The 16,888-nt window shown below is 44.1% G+C and overlaps 1 protein-coding gene across 2 annotated transcripts in view; it reads right to left on the bottom strand.

The window, feature by feature from the left end:
* Positions 1 to 16,888, bottom strand: part of PAQR8 (progestin and adipoQ receptor family member 8) — a 119,665-nt gene that overhangs the window by 42,709 nt on the left and 60,068 nt on the right. Inside the window, exon 1 of one of the 2 annotated variants that reach the window (XM_040473756.1) lies at positions 1,980 to 2,115. The exons of the other annotated variant lie outside the window; for it this stretch is intronic. The gene's annotated coding sequence lies outside the window, so the exon portion shown is untranslated. Of the gene's footprint in view, positions 1 to 1,979; positions 2,116 to 16,888 lie in introns of those variants that run through there. 2 annotated transcript variants of the gene reach the window in all.

The raw sequence follows: 16,888 nt of genomic DNA, 5'->3' as shown, positions 1-16,888 counted from the left end.
AAAGAAAGAAAGAAAGAAAGAAAGAAAGAAAGAAAGAAAGAAAGAAAGAAAGAAAGAAAGAAACGTTTGTCCTGAAACGATACTTGCAAAATGAATAAATTGCTTTTCCATTAACTTGCACAATTATTGAAGAGATTTCCTTTTCATGAAGAAAAAAAAAGAGGCCCAACGTCAGCTAGCTGCCAAAATAGCCCTTGGTCTTCCCAGGAAGCTTAAATCTCAGTGTGTGTCAGAAGATGGATCTATATCTACGGCAGAGAGGAAAAGGAGTGGGGTCATCTCTCTTCCCCTGCTCCTCAAAGCCCAGAAAACTTCCAATGGAGAAATCCACTCAATAGGATTCCTGGGGCCTTGGCTCATCTTGAATTAGCTGTTATACTGAATAATTAAACTAATTACCATACAAAATTAACCACAGGGATATGTTAATACACAACATTATTTAACTAATTGAAGGAAGTTGGATACCCAAAATAAACAACAGGGGGAAAAAATGTACTGGTCATTTATCTCTAGACACACATTTGGATACCCACCCACTGAGGTCCTAAACAGCCTAGTGCCCAGCCAGATGACCTGGTGAAGGGTGGAGCAGCTCAGAGGTGAATACAGGCTGTGAACAGGGTAAGAGGGCGGTCAAGGACAGTCCACCTTCCGTGCAGGTATCTTCCTACTTGCGTTAGTATAGGAAGTCCTCACCAACACAAACAATCCAAAACTGTACAAGACTTCTCGTGTTTACTCGGCCGTGGAATGCAGTGCATTTGTGGGCCGTGTGTCCCTGTATGTGTGCGCGCGCGCGTGCACGTGTCCCCCCCCTCCCCCCTCCGGCCCCGTTGCTGATTTTCCTCCAGTTTTTACTCATAAACAGCTTCTCACAGAGTATAGGAAAGTGGGGAGCAAGTAACACAAGTGGATCTAGAAATTAAATACACCTTTATTATGTGCCTAAAAGCACACACAGACAGAACTTACGTGCACATTTGAAATCTCACTCCTTAACTACTCTTTTAAGCCCAGACTGTTCTCAATGGGTCCCTGGGCAAAATCACTTCTAACACAACTTAGAAACAGGAGATGCAGCAAAGATTCCTTCCGGGCCCGCGGATCTCCCCCCGGTCGGTCTGTGTTCCAGGGCCCAGAGATGCACTGGAAGCTGCGGTGCCTTGGCTGGCTGCAGGTCCTCGCACCAGGTCATCGATATGCCTCTCCCTCGTCCCTCCCGCCCCCCATCTGGGGTGCACTGGTCTTGCTCCCCGGAGGGAATGCCCTCTGGAGGTTTCCATGACCCCGTTCCACCGAGAGGGTGTGTCCCCTAGGCGGAGACGTTCCGTGAGTCCCTGCCCCCTCCAGCCCCCTCACCTCCAGCCACCCCGATCCTCTGCCGCGGCGTTCCATCTCTCCGACCCCCCGTGCTCCACAACATAACCCCGGCTCCCGCCACAATTCTGCTCCCGGCGCCCCCTCTCGGAGAAGCCCCTCCATCTTTCCCTCGAGAAACCACGCGCCTCCCCACCCCCCGACCCTTTCCGGGGCTCCCCTCCCGCCCCGCCCGCCTCGGGCTTCCTTCCCTCCGCACTCCCCACCGGCTTCAGTTCCCCTCCGCCCTGCGGAGGGCGCCCCGAGAATGCCGACAGGACACCCTCGTTCCGGCACCGAAGCTCCCCAACGTCGTGGTCCTGACCCCTCGGTCCTCCAGCCTCGGGCTCCGGGAGTCCCCAGCGTCTGGGTCCTGACCTGCCGCCTCACCCTCAGGGCTCAAGCTCTGAGACTCCCCAACACCGGGGCCGGCCCCAGAGCTCAGCGTTGTCAACCTCTCGATTCTGGAAGCCCCTCGGGGCTCGGGGTGTGGGGCTCCCCAACGTCGCGGTCCTGACATCCCTCCCCTCCCCCCCCCACCCCCCGCGCTCGCGTCCCGGGGACTCCCCAACGTCGCGGTCCAGATCCCCCACCCCCCCGGCTCGGCGCCTGCGACTCACCGGCAGGAGCGGCGACTGAGCCCGCGCGCGAGCCCAGCCCAGCCCGGCCCGCACTCCGGCTCGGCTTCCCGGCTACCAGCTTCCCGCAGGCGGCGGTGACTGCGGCGGGCACGGCACAGGGGAGCGGCCCGGGGGAGGGGACCGCCGGGGGCGGGCACCGCCCGGCTCCGCCCCTTCCCGGCCGGGGGCGGGATGCGCAGACCCGCGCGCCCACCGCGGCCCGGGTGCCGCCTCACCGAGAAGTTGACTGACACCTCTTCCTTCCACCCCGGGGTCAGACCCGCGCAGCCCCCTTTCAGCTAGACACACCCGAGGGCTTGAGAAAGAGACACGTTAACCGCTGCCCCATCCGTTTCAAGAACCCACTCCAGGAGGCCATTTCCGAGGGTTTTCTGGTTTTTGGTTTTGGGGGGTGTTTTGGGAGAAGGGGGAAGGCAACAACAAACTTCTTCTTTAGTCTCAAGACGGATTCGGATTCTGGCCTCTCAGCCACCCGCATCTGCACATTCAGGGTCATTCTGTCTATGAAGTCATGTTATAACGCACCCAGGAGGGCCCTTGTAGACACACATTTTCACACCCCTGAGATACACCCGTGAAGTACTCTCCCGTGATTATGCACCACACAAACTTCTTATGCTGACAAGCTAGGAACCACTTCTATACCCCCACATCCTCAATCCACAGCTCACTAGCCAGACCACGTATCAATGATCTACACATACAAGGGGGCAGGGCAGGAGGGGAAATCCCACACCTGGTCCCAGACTTGCTCTCCTCACCCACAACGTCGCTATTTTACCATGGCAAAGATACCCTTAAGATGTGGGAGCACTGGGGCTCTTGGGTGGCTCAGTCAGTTGAGTATCAGACGCTTGATTTTGGCTCAGGTCATGATCCCAGGGTCTCAGAATGGAGCCCTGCAGAGGGCTTCGGGATAATGTGGAGTCTGCTTGGGATTCTCTCTCCCTCTCTCTTTTTTCTCTATCCCTCTGCCCCTCTCCCCTGCTGGTGCGCGCTCTCTCTCTCTCTCTCAAAAAAAAAAAAAGGGGGGGGGGGGGGGGAGAAAAGAAAAAAAGAAAAGATGTAGGAGTACCAATTAACAAATTAACAAATCAAATTGGCTTTGCTATTAAAAAGCAGTGTCCATGATCTGGAAGAAAGAAAAACCCTGAGAAGATGGCCTGAACCAATGCTACTGGAGGAGGTTCATTTGATTCATGTCATTCTTTTTTTTTTTTTTTTAATTTCTATATTTTGAGAGAAAGAACACAAGATGGGGAGAAGGAGAGAGAGAATCCCAAACAGGCTCCACACTCTGCACTGAGTGGTATGGGGGGCTCCATCTCATGACCCAGAGATCATGATCTGAGCCAAAATCAAGAGCCCCACTAAGCCACTCAGGCACCACATATCATTATTTTTCTGAAACAATCAGGCCTAACTCTGGTTTGTTGATACCTGGCACTTTGCCATTTTACCACCCTGCTTCAGTGACATGTTTAAACAAACACCTCACATTTGTGCAATGTTTTCACTTTTCAAAACATTTAAAAATACATTATTGTCTTTATCTTCAGCAAAATATCATGAAGCAAAGACAGTACGTTTTCCAACAGGGGTTATTTGAATTTCATAAATGAAGACATTTAGACTCAGCAGTTAAATGGCCAGGTTTGAAGCAGAGTCAGGACTAGGAAAGAGTAAGGGGCCTGGTCTTCAGGGCCACTGCTCTTTCCACAGAATCACAGGTCCAGCACATATAGATCCTGATGGAAATATCACAGTCGGCCTTTGGTAGATTTGCCTCACCATCTCTGCTTCACCCCAAAGATGTCAGGGAATTCTCCTGAATTTACAAAAACACAAGCCTTCAATATCAACAGGCGTTTCTTTTTTGGCTAGAGATCATAAATGTACAGCAGAGCTGATGAGAAGAAATAAAAAGTCCCCTTTTTTCCCTCTCTCTGCCACTCTAGAAACAAAATTACAGGTCAGCAAATACGAAGGCCCAACCCCAGGCTCAATCCAACTGAAGGGAGCTGTCAGTGAGGGCTGATGAGTCTGCGAAATCCATGTTGATTATTCTTGCAGCTTTTCTTCTCCCTTCACCTGGAGCGTGGAGAAGGGTTCTCTTGTCTTAAAAGAAGATCAACAAGTCCTTTAAGGCTTTCTCAGTGTCATGTTAAGAAAATGGTAAATGTTCCTTTCCTAGGAACCTTCGTCTAGCGGAGGGCACGAAAGTGCAGCATTAAGTACAATGGGTGTCAGGCATTTTTATCTGTGGGCAGAGGGCTCTGTTTATAAATGGAGCTTTTAAGTGTGGTAAAATACACGTAACATGTTACCACCTTAATCTTTTGAAAAAAGTTTTAATTGTGGTAAATTAAGCATAATATAAAATTTGCCACATAACCACTTTTCAAATGTATCATTCAGTCGTCTTAAGTACATTCACATCCTTCATGCCTTTTAAAACTACTTGGATCTCACACTAGCTTCTTCCACTTTTTACTCTGAGGTGATGGCCCATTTCAGTTTGGGCAGTGCAGTGATATTTTGGTAACTCTGGAAAAAAGAGTCCTAATGTGACCTTCCTATTTTTGAATTAATAAAAGTCTCCTGGATCTTTCATAAGGGATAGTAAGGATGGCCTTTAATATATAGAAATTCACAGCCAACCTCCCTCCATGTAACACTTTCATCTGGCAACAAAATTTTGATTTGGGGTTTTTCCAAAAGCTGGAAATAGGCAAGATCTGGGATATTGCAGAATTTCCTCTAAAATGAGAATGCTAAACCGCTAACCCAATCAACATTCTATCAGACACATTTCCCTTTCAGATTGCCCTTGAAAACCACAGACACAGCCAATATACAGCATAATTAAAAAATAGATATGCAAGACTAAGGAGCTATTTTTGTCCCAAACTCTAAACAAAATAATTTGGTCCATTTTATGTTGTATACATACCACACTGACACTGTTTTTCTATTACTGTCATGGTGTGTTTATATAGCATTGTTTTTCCAAGAAGCTCAAAGTGCATGTGATGACATAATATCCCTAAACTTCATACATTTTATGAGAAGTAGGAAGGGGGTAAGAACTGTTAGCCTTACTGTGACATGGAGAGATGGAAGTATGATATAGTTAAACCATTTGCTGGAACATCTATACTGGTTTGTAGATGGCCTACTACATGAAAACTCATACAGGAAACATCTTATGAGAAAACTGAGGGCATTTTTCCACTATCTTGGCAGTGAAAAGGAAAAGCACTTTGCACTGTGGACCACTATCCTACACCATACACAAAAATTAACTCAAAATGGATTAAATACTAGACTATAAGACCAGAAACCATACAACTACTAAGAAAAAACATACATGGTAAGCTCCTTGACATGGCTTTTGGTGACGTTTTTTGGATTTGACTTCAAAGCAACAAAAGCCAAAAATGAACCAATGAGACTACATCAAACTGAAAATTTCTGCCAAGCAGCAGAAACCATTAATAAAATAAAAAAAGCAGCCTACTGAACGGAGAAGATATTTGCAAATGATATATCCAATAAGGGGTTAATATCCAAACTACATAAAGAACTCATACAACTCAATGACAACATCACAAACCCAGATAATCCAACTTAAAAATAGGCCTTTAAAATGAGAAGATCTGAATAGGCATTTTCCCAAAGAAGACATGTAGATGGCCAATAGGCACATGAAAATATTCTCAGCGTCACTAATCATCAGGGAAATGCAAATAAAAATCACAATGAGATATCATGTCACATCTGTCAGAATACCTATTATCCAAAAGACAAGAAGTAAGAAGTGTTGGTAAGGATGTAGAGAAAAGGAAACACTCATGCACTGTTAGTGGAAATGTAAATTGAGAGCCTCCAAGAATTACCTAACACTTTGGGTGTTTTGGGTGTTTGGGTGTTTTGACCAGAGTCTTAGAATCCTGGCAACGCCAATGTGAAGTTTCAGCAGGAATCTCACAGGGCAAATAGTTTCTGGGGTAAAATATGATGACTGTGGCCTGACCAAATTAACTATGATCCATGCATGAGATAGAATACTATACTGTCTTCAAAAATCATGCAGACCACATGGCATAGAGAAACTTGCAGTCTGTAGTTCTGTGGTTTAACAAAACAGAGCAGGCTGTGCAGTGTAATCCAGTTTTTTAAAAGGGGCGCCTGGGTGGCGCAGTCGGTTGAGCGTCCGACTTCAGCCAGGTCACGATCTCGCGGTCCGGGAGTTCGAGCCCCGCGTCGGGCTCTGGGCTGATGGCTCAGAGCCTGGAGCCTGTTTCCGATTCTGTGTCTCCCTCTCTCTCTGCCCCTCGCCCGTTCATGCTCTGTCTCTCTCTGTCCCAAAAATAAATAAACGTTGGAAAAAAAAAAAAAGACATATATGGGGGTGCCTGATTGGCTCAGTCAGTAGAGGATGCAACTCTTGATCTTGGGGTTTTAACTTCAAGCCGGTTGGGTGTAGAGACTACTTAAAAATAAGATCTTATAAAAATAAATATAAATTTAAATATATATCACAAGAAAAAAAAAAGAAAGAAAGAAAAGCAAAAGAAAGTTATGCATTCATAATGGTTATTTCTCGATGGTGATATTCCAGGAGAACTTGAGTTTCTTTTTTATAACTTTCATCATTTTTCAAAATATCCTTAATAAAATAAATATGTAAACAAATGGCTGTTGTTCATTGTTCTGCACATAAGTATAATTATAATGGACTATAATTAACTGTACATTATTACAGGACAAAAATATAATGAAATTAATTATAGCAATTGTGATGTGTTGGTGCTTTGTGAGTACCCTATGTTTCTGACCTCATAACAACAGCAAACAGTATCTTTATTCTCTTTTTAAAATAGATGTTAAAAGAAGTAACTTGCTTAAGGCAACCATAAACTGTGTCAGAGTCACCCCATCATCAGTGGTGCTGCGGAAGCAGATGGCAGGGAGGTCAAAATCAGCATGCCTGGATTCCAAGAACTCAAGGTTCTCGGAGGGGACGCTGAGTGCAATATGCAAGGTGCCCCTTCTCTTAACAGCCACTAATGGGCATGACTGGCTCCATCAGCCAGCTCCTTTGGACCTGAACAACCTCCTTTCCTGCCATGCTCCTCTTTAATGGTGCATTCGACATCTCTCATCCCCTCTATTAAATCAGGGCTAGAAGAGAACTGTGCTGGCTGATCCAATTTTATTGAGATTGAGTCCAGTAAACTGTGCAACAAGATGAGGCCTGGCTACTTTAAGTCTCTCTCTCCCTTCTCTCTACCTCTTTAGACAAATCCAATTAGTCCTAATCCCTCTACATTTTTGACAAGGGGGTCAGCAAATCATTTAGGTCAGAAGGGAAATATCTTATTTGGATGCTGTGAGGCCACTAAATAAGATTTAGTCTGGAGACGTAGGGACATGTGCCTATTATTCAATATGCAGTAGTCCTATTATTAATTCTTTCATCTATTCAGGAAATATTTATTGAAGACCATGTAAGTGCTAAGAACACTTTGCTTGGCACAAAAACAGACACATAGACCAATGGAATAGAATAGAAACCCCAGAACTAGACCCACAAACGTATGGCCAACTCATCTTTGACAAAGCAGGAAAGAACATCCAATGGAAAAAAGACAGTCTCTTTAACAAATGGTGCTGGGAGAACTGGACAGCAACATGCAGAAGGTTGAAACTAGACCACTTTCTCACACCATTCATAAAAATAAACTCAAAATGGATAAAGGACCTGAATGTGAGACAGGAAACCATCAAAACCTTAGAGGAGAAAGCAGGAAAAGACCTCTCTGACCTCAGCCGTAGCAATCTCTTACTCGACACATCCCCAAAGGCAAGGGAATTAAAAGCAAAAGTGAATTACTGGGACCTTATGAAGATAAAAAGCTTCTGCACAGCAAAGGAAACAACCAACAAAACGAAAAGGCAACCAACGGAATGGGAAAAGATATTTGCAAATGACATATCGGACAAAGGGCTAGTATCCAAAATCTATAAAGAGCTCACCAAACTCCACACCCGAAAAGCAAATAACCCAGTGAAGAAATGGGCAGAAAACATGAATAGACACTTCTCTAAAGAAGACATCCGGATGGCCAACAGGCACATGAAAAGATGTTCAGCGTCACTCCTCATCAGGGAAATACAAATCAAAACCACACTCAGGTATCACCTCACGCCAGTCAGAGTGGCCAAAATGAACAAATCAGGAGACTATAGATGCTGGAGAGGATGTGGAGAAACGGGAACCCTCTTGCACTGTTGGTGGGAATGCAAATTGGTGCAGCCGCTCTGGAAAGCAGTGTGGAGGTTCCTCAGAAAATTAAAAATAGACCTACCCTATGACCCAGCAATAGCACTGCTAGGAATTTATCCAAGGGACACAGGAGTACTGATGCATAGGGGCACTTGTACCCCAATGTTCATAGCAGCACTCTCAACAATAGCCAAATTATGGAAAGAGCCTAAATGTCCATCAACTGATGAATGGATAAAGAAATTGTGGCTTATATACACAATGGAACACTACGTGGCAACGAGAAAAAATGAAATCTGTCCATTTGTAGCAACGTGGATGGAACTGGAGAGTGTGATGCTAAGTGAAATAAGCCATACAGAGAAAGACAGATACCATATGGTTTCACTCTTATGTGGATCCTGAGAAACTTAACAGGAACCCATGGGGGAGGGGAAGGAAAAAAAAAAAAAAAGAGGTTAGAGTGGGAGAGAGCCAAAGCATAAGAGACTGTTGAGAACTGAGAACAAACTAAGGGTTGATGGGTGGTGGGAGGGAGGAGAGGGTGGGTGATGGGTATTGAGGAGGGCACCTTTTGGGATGAGCACTGGGTGTTGTATGGAAACCAATTTGACAATAAATTTCATATATAAATAAAAAAAAAAAAAGAACACTTTGCTAAGACCTAAAGATAAAAAGATACACTTGATGCAATCTCCATCCTCCCCTCTAATAGAGAAGACATATTTATACAAACAATTATGATACAAGGGCTATAAGAGAGGGATACTGGACATTATGGAAAAACAAGGGAGGAGCGCCTAGTTCCTTAGTCACCTGGTATTTTAGTGTTGGAAGGGTCAGCAAAAGCTCAAGGTGAGTCATGAAGGATGAGGTCTAAATAAGCAAACTGGAGAAGAGGGAAGCATTCGGCCTGAGGAAACAGCAGAGACAAAAGCCAAGAGGCACATAACAGCACCACACTTGAAGGAATAACAATGGCTAGTGTGTAGGGCACATATGGATGCAACCCCTGCTTACAGCCTGCAACAAGGAAGGAAGAGACGGTACAGTCCATAACCAAAGAGTTTTACTGTCTGTCACTAAATCATACATGTAGAATATTAAAGAAAGTAAACGCAGCCCTTTACTTTGGGTTCCAGGGGCATGTTTCAACTCATAAAATCCTCAGGGGAAGAGAGAATTCAGGAACAGCTCCTCTTACCCCACTGATTCCTCTAACTAGCACCAAGATTTAGTATCAATATTTGTGATGGCCATGTGATCTGTACCCCAAGTAAGCAAGGACTGGAGATCATCCCTTCGCTTTGGGCTCTCTCTGTCTCTCTCTGTCTCCTCTCTCCTGCTCATTTCTTTGGTACATTTAAACTTTTTCATTCCCTTCACTCCCTGCTGTGCTCGCATCCCACCTCTTCTTGTGGTCAGTCTTCGAGAGGCTGTCAATCACTCAGTTCCATCCACCTCTGCTGCTGGACCGGGTGAGGGGCTTCAAATCAAGTGGGTGGGGAAAAGAGCCTAAGAGCTGGCCTCATAGTCAAATATCTGAAAGATCTTCAGACCTTTCATGTGGCCTCATTTACTGTTTGCTAGCCAAGCAATTTTGAATTGTTATATTAAGCCTGTCGATTTCTCTGCCTTGGGGAACAGTCTCAGCTTTGGTGATAGGTAGACCACGGAGATTGAGAAAATTGGAGAAAGAAAATCCATCCTACCACATGGGAGAAACCATGGCAAGGGGTGATATGGGAGAAGGAAGCAGGGGTCACATAATAAAGGACTACACATGTCCTAGGAAGGAACAATAAAACTGCACAATGATTCCCCCCCAGAGTTGGGGATGGGGGAAAACCCTCTTCATGTCATCAATTTCTCTGCTATTGTAGGTTCTTGTTCTGATGGGAGCACGGCATAGCCCCCAGGTGTATTGGGTCACTACAATAGATAGACACTTATAAACAAGGAAATTGCATGAGATATTTTGTTTTTGACTTATTTTTCTGGAGGCAATGCGGGAGAAGGAATTGAGACTAGTGAGGCTGGAGGCATGAGAAACTGGGAAAAGAGACTGGTTAGGAGGCAGTTGCAGTCAGATAGACATGAGCTGATGAGGGCTTGAAGGAAGGCAAGGGTATTGTGGACGAAGAGCAAACACCAGATTTAAGAAGCATCTAAAAGGCAAAATCAATAATAGCATTTGGTGACTAACTGGAAGTAGGAGGTTGGATCCTGGTGCTGTGTGCTTGTATAAAAATACAGATCACTGTATTACCTAGGTCATAGTTCTCATCTCACTGTGTCAGAATTCTTGATTAAATAGTCTTCGCAGTATCCTCCGCAGAGGCTGAAACCATCTGGTATCCCAGCACTGTTTCCAGCACATAGCACCATGCCTGATACATAGCAGGTCTTTAAAAAAAATATTAACTGAAAAGATAAACAAATGAATGAATGAATGAATGAATGAAAGGCATAAAGAATGACCTACGCATGGATGGCTTAAATGACTGGATAGTCAGGGAAGCTGTCAACCAAAGGAGGAAGTACCGGGAAAAAAGGAAGGTGGCGTCCAAAACTGCAATTTTATTTTCCTTATGTTGGGTTTGAGGTGCCTGTGGGATCTTCCGAGAAGATGTTCAGTTGCAATGGGAGCCCAGGGGAGGGTTTTAGTCTGGCATTATAAAGTAGGTAGTTGTCAGTGAATTGACAGACATTCATAGCACAGGTAGAGGTAGGACAAGTCTACAGAGTGAAGCAAAGAGGGCTAAGAGAAAAGAAGTTATTTCTAACCAGAAGGCTGGTGTTTTTTTTTTCCTTATTGTTTGTGTTTTTATTGAGATATAATTCACATACCATACATTTCATCATTTTGAAATGTGAAGTTAAGTAGCTTTTAGTGTATTTGCAATGTTGTACAACCATCACCACTATCTAATTCTAGAACATTTTCGTCATCCTCCAAAGAAACCCCATACTCATTAGCTGTCATTCCCCATTCTCTGTTCCCTCCGGTCTCTGGTAACCACAAATTATCTGTTTCCATGAATTTGCTTATTCTGGATATTTTATTTAAATGGGAGTCATCTAATATGTGACTTTTGTGTCTGGCTTCTTTCACTTAGCATGATGTTTTCAAGGTTCCTCTGTGTTTAGCATGTATCTGCACTTCATTCAGAAGGCTGGTGTTTGAGCTTTAGCAAAGTTTCTTGTAGTCCCATCTTTGATCTATAAGGCTCCCTTGACCTTTTGAGTACATCCCTCAAAGTCCAGATGGTGGGTCCCTTTATTAATCCATAGAATTTGGAAAATCTTTATGCTTACCCCTTCTCCACTCATGCTCTGCCTCTCTCTCTCAAAAATAAATAAACATTTCTAAAAAATGAAAAAAAGGGGTGCCTGGGTGGCTTGGTCAGTTGAGCATCCAGCTTCGGCTCATGTCATGATCTCTCAGTCCTTGAGTTTGGGCCCCACATTGGGCTCTGTGCTAACAGCTTAGAGCCTGGAGCCTGCTTCGGATTCTGTCTGTCTGTCTGTCTGTCTGTCTCTCTCTCTCTCTGCCCCTCCTTCACTCATGCTCTCTCTCTCTCTCAAAAATAAATAAATATTAAAAAACCCAGAAAATCTATATGCTTAAAGGAGCCATAAAAATCATCCTCAGCTACTCTCTGAAGGCATCCCTGACTTCTCTGGGCCACAAGGATGTCTTCTTTTTTCTGACTCCCAGGGCACACACTGTGCACTTTGCAATTAAATGCCTGTAAATTTTCTGTCTTCCTTCTCAAATCAGAGTGAAAGAGAGTATGGAGTGTCATGTGCTATATTTTTCTGCTATTGTTTACAACACTTAACAGCATTCTATGGAATTATTCCTCCAATCAAATAGAAACCAAAATGACACTTAAATTATCTCTCTAATTGCTAAATGTTTCCAGGAACACTATTACTTCATTTTTAATTTTTTTTTCAACGTTTATTTATTTTTGGGACAGAGAGAGACAGAGCATGAATGGGGGAGGGGCAGAGAGAGAGGGAGACACAGAATCGGAAACAGGCTCCAGGCTCTGAGCTATCAGCCCAGAGCCTGACGCGGGGCTCGAACTCACGGACCGCGAGATCGTGACCTGGCTGAAGTCGGACGCTTAACCGACTGCGCCACCCAGGCGCCCCAATTACTTCATTTTTAAAATGGATTTGACTATTTTTTCTTAGACTCTGTAGTAGATTGCTCTTTGATTAACTGTGCAGTTCATGATTATTTCCCATTTTCTAGAAACTGGTCTTCTTCTGTCCCTATCACAGGCTCATACAACTAGAAAGCCCTTGTCCAGCTATACTGGGTCTTTATGGCTCATGTTAATTCTCAGTGGCTGATGCTCATTTCATACCAACTGTTAAATATTTTCAATATTATTCTTATACTACCATTTACATTGTAGCTGCAATAGTACACAGCAGCTCCCTCTTCCCTGCCACATATGACTATGTCACTCTAGTCACAGCTAGATGGTCCAAGAAAATGTACCTGACCCAAGCCTTGTCAATTAGTCTGCCTTCATGAAGAATTTGGATTTAGCTCATCCTTAATCTATGTGATGTTTTGAACAACAAGGAAGTAAATTCAGGAGATATTGGCAGCATGCAAACTGGAAAACTAGACAGAGCCAGTTGGAGCAAATAAGAGAAAGAAAACAGTGAGGGAGTCTTTCCTACAGAGAAGGGCCTGCAGGAGATGAATCTAGAGTCTTAATGTCTCCAAACCCTTGGTTCTAATTCATTCTTGCAGGCTGGCTTTGTCTCTACCCTTGAGCTCCATTAAGTGCCTATGTATCTTTATGTGTTGAGTTGTTTATTAAGGTACTAATATTCTTGTTTGGGGGCGGGGGGGGGGGGGGAAGAGCCTGAAAGGAGAAGAGCTACTTTTGTTTAATTCTTTTGCCCTCACTCCTCCATTTCACCAACTCCCAACCCCTTCCACCAGGTTGATGCTCAGCTGGCATGCACCTTTGTGACTGTATAGGATGTTAAATATTTTGTATATCATCTTGCTTTTCCAGTCCTCATCCCTGCACCCTCACAACCCTCTCCTGCATGTTCTTGCCGGCACAATGGGATGAAGGATCAGAATCGGGTTCTGTTTGAGTCAAAGGAAAATACTAAAGTGCCATTCCTTGCACACGACAGTTTCCAACATATATCTCTTTTTAGCTTTTTAGCTAGCTCCAGTGAGTTTCTATTATTGATAATCAAAGAAGTTCTAATTGAGAATGCTTTTAATGTAAACATTAAGATTTTTTTTTCATGAAGATGGAATAGACTTTAGAAATTACTCCATCATTGGACAGATGAGAAAACAGATCCAGAAAGCCAGAGACCTTGAAAGAATCACACAGACATGTGAGAGTGGAGACTGTAGGTCTCCTTGTATTCTTCTGGGTGTCTTTCCCTTCAACACTCCCTCTCCTTCTCTGCCTCAGACCCCTGGCATCATGCACATATGGAAGATGCTTGCATCATTTAATGGCAGAAGAAATTACAGTAATTAGTGCTTGTATTACATGTCCTGATAACTTTCACTGATAAGGAGAGTACAACTTCATTTTAGGGGGTGTGGGCCACTTTGAGTCTATCAACAATCCTTGTTGAACTGATAGAAGATATTGACTGTGGCTGACAAGCAGGAATTGATGCACACTGTGGTATGGTGGTTTAATTCATTAATTATCAAATAAAGACAGCACTGAACTGTCTAGGACACATTAAGAGAATTTTCTGCTCTTTGCTTTGCTACTACCAACCTCTCTGACCACCCCCCCCCAATGGCACCACCATATCACAACACATCCTCTTCCGTTAGAATTGTCACTCCACCTTCTGCAGCCTCTGTCCTACTCTACAGTTGGCAAAGGAAAGTGAGGAAACATAGAATGTCTTATAACATCAAGGATCTCTCCTGTATCACTGGTTGTGAAACGGTCCCTTGATTGGCCAAGTCCTAGCCGGGCGGCAGGTAGCACAGCAGGATGCCTCATGTCTAGCCAGACACTTTGAGCAAGCCAAGGTGAGGCATGATGACAGCCTGTAGACACTTTGCATGCCTGCCAGGCTGGAGTGCCTGTCATCTTAGGGCATAAAACACCAAGCTGGATGGATTCAAGAGATTTAGTCCATGCTCCTAAGGTAACAGTCCTGTGTGCTTGACCCCACTTCAGTCACTACTTTCAGTACAGCTGCAGATACATTATTTAAATCTTCTCCATTTCAGTTTGTTTATTCAAAAGTACACCACTGACTTACTTCTGAGTCTCTGTTATTTAGAATCTCATGGCTTGGCCTATGCTATTTATTTTGCTTCTTTTTAAGTCTTACTTACTTATTTTGAGGGGGGGGGGGGGGAATCACAAGCAGATTCTGTACTGTCAGTGCAGAGCCAGAAGCAGGGCTCGAACTCATGAACCATGAGCTCATGACCTGAGCTGAGATCAAGAGTCAGACACTTAACTGACTGAGCCATCCAGCTGCCCCTATGCTTTTTATTTTGTTAAATATTTTTTAATTTGTTACCAAAAGAATCATATTTAGCCAAATAACCAATGTCTACCCCAGGCTGTAAATTTCTTGAAGACAAATACTGTTAATTGTTTGGCATACTGCCAGGATAGCAGCACTTACAAATCCATTAAAACCTTGAGTATAACTACTTAATAATGATACTTCAATTCCATTTAGCAGCAACATATTGACTTCTTCTGTAGTGGGTATCTGTTTCTGCCAGCATCTTTTCCTTTAGGAACTCACCCTCCCTCACATGGCAGTGCTAACAGTCACATTTCCCCACTTGCCCTGGCCTGTGGGTCAAGAATGGACGCAGGCTGGCTGATCAGAGTTTCCTAAACCCTTGGAAATAGGGGTGAATATGTAACCCAAACTGGACCCTTTGGTGTTTTCTCCGGGATTGGAAGGAATTATTTGTAAAGAGATACATATCTGCTTAGTGAGGACAATTCAAACTCAGTGCTTGAGAGACTCTGTCTGAGAATGAAACCATAGACCTAGTTCTGGCCTATGCAACTTAAAGAAAACCACCTGGACTTGGATCTGGAAAAACTTCTGTTGGTAAAGGAGATAGTCATGATCCCTTTTATTTTTCCTCTCTTCTGACTTGGTTGGAAGTCATGGTTGGAGCTGAAGCAGCCATCTTGAGACCATAAGGGAAAGACAAAGAGAATCACAAAGATGCCAATCCTGACATCTTTGAACCCCTCGAACAATAAATAGCAATTACCTTACTCCAGCTAAGCTTTGACAAGCTACAGACCCTAAGCCAAGTTTGTGTTTGTAAGCCTCAGGGGCACTGCCTGAGCAGGCTAGCATGGTAAGCCAAGGAGACTAAGCCAGGGCATCCTCCTCTGCCCCTACTTCTCCTCTCTGCTCCTGGTACTTGACTCTCTGGCCAGCAGCAGCTATGCATCACCAGTGCCTAGGGTCCAGCTGGCCACCACCAATATATTAGGGATTCCACTGTTGGCAACAAGTGGGAACTGAGTGGTGGACTCTCAGTCTGGAGATTGGTGACTATGTGAGTCCCCTTGTTTCTGGCTAGCTGCCCAAGTTGATATGCTGGGCTCACAGGAGTATAGGATGCACAGGACTCTGGATGTCACTGGGGCAGAGTGACATTGACCAGTGAGGTAGCCATCCCTCCTACCTACCTGGCCAGGCCCCTCCCACTTATGCTGATAAGCTCTTTCTCGCAAGAATATCTGCAGCAAAAGGCAACTACAGAGGAGAAGCATGAGTAACACCCACATGGCCCACAGCAAACAAATGGGGCAGCGCACGAGTTTTCTCTCCTGTTACAGAAGTGCTTACATGGTAATCTTTGACTTTACTTTTTGGCTCACAAAGTCTAAAATGTTTACTACTAATATTATAGAAAAATTTAGTAAGCTTTTTCTATAATATTATTACATCTTTTTCTATTGCTCTAGGCAATACCTGTTATGGTAGTGAGAAAAAAGGTCCCCTTTTTAAAAAGACACTTCAGTCAAGTTTCTTGTGATTTGTAGCAAAAAACATACCTAACTTATTCTAGTAAGTAGGACTTCACTAGACAAAGATGTTCTAGGTAGAGTATTTGGGGGCACAAATGAGAAACAAATATCCCTGAACAGGGACAGAGAAACAGCAGCTGATGAGCCAGCCACGTGTGAGGAAAGCAAGACCTCCAGTGTGGCTTGAGAACAAGGTTAGCAGCAGAGCCAAGTAACTAAAGACATCTTTCAAAATTGTATGTTGACCCATTAGTGGGAAAAAACCCAAATGTCCTTTACCGGGGAATGGTTAAACAAACTGCCATACCTCTGTCTTATGGAGTACCACTCAGCAATAAAACAGAATGAATCATTGATACAGGCAACAGCTTGAATAGGTCTCAAGGGAGTTATGCTGAGTGGAAAAAAAAAAAAAAAACAATCTCAAAAGGTTATATACTGAATGGTTCCATTTATATGACATTATTGAAATGACAAAATTATAGAGATGGAGAACAGATTTGTGTGTGCCACAGGTTAGGGCATGGGGAAAGGGCTGTGGCTATAAA

Source organism: Herpailurus yagouaroundi, unplaced genomic scaffold, assembly GCF_014898765.1.
Source record: "Herpailurus yagouaroundi ecotype Mexico unplaced genomic scaffold, PumYag 139, whole genome shotgun sequence".
NCBI lineage: Eukaryota > Metazoa > Chordata > Mammalia > Carnivora > Felidae > Herpailurus > Herpailurus yagouaroundi.
This window is presented reverse-complemented; position numbering and strand designations above follow the sequence as displayed.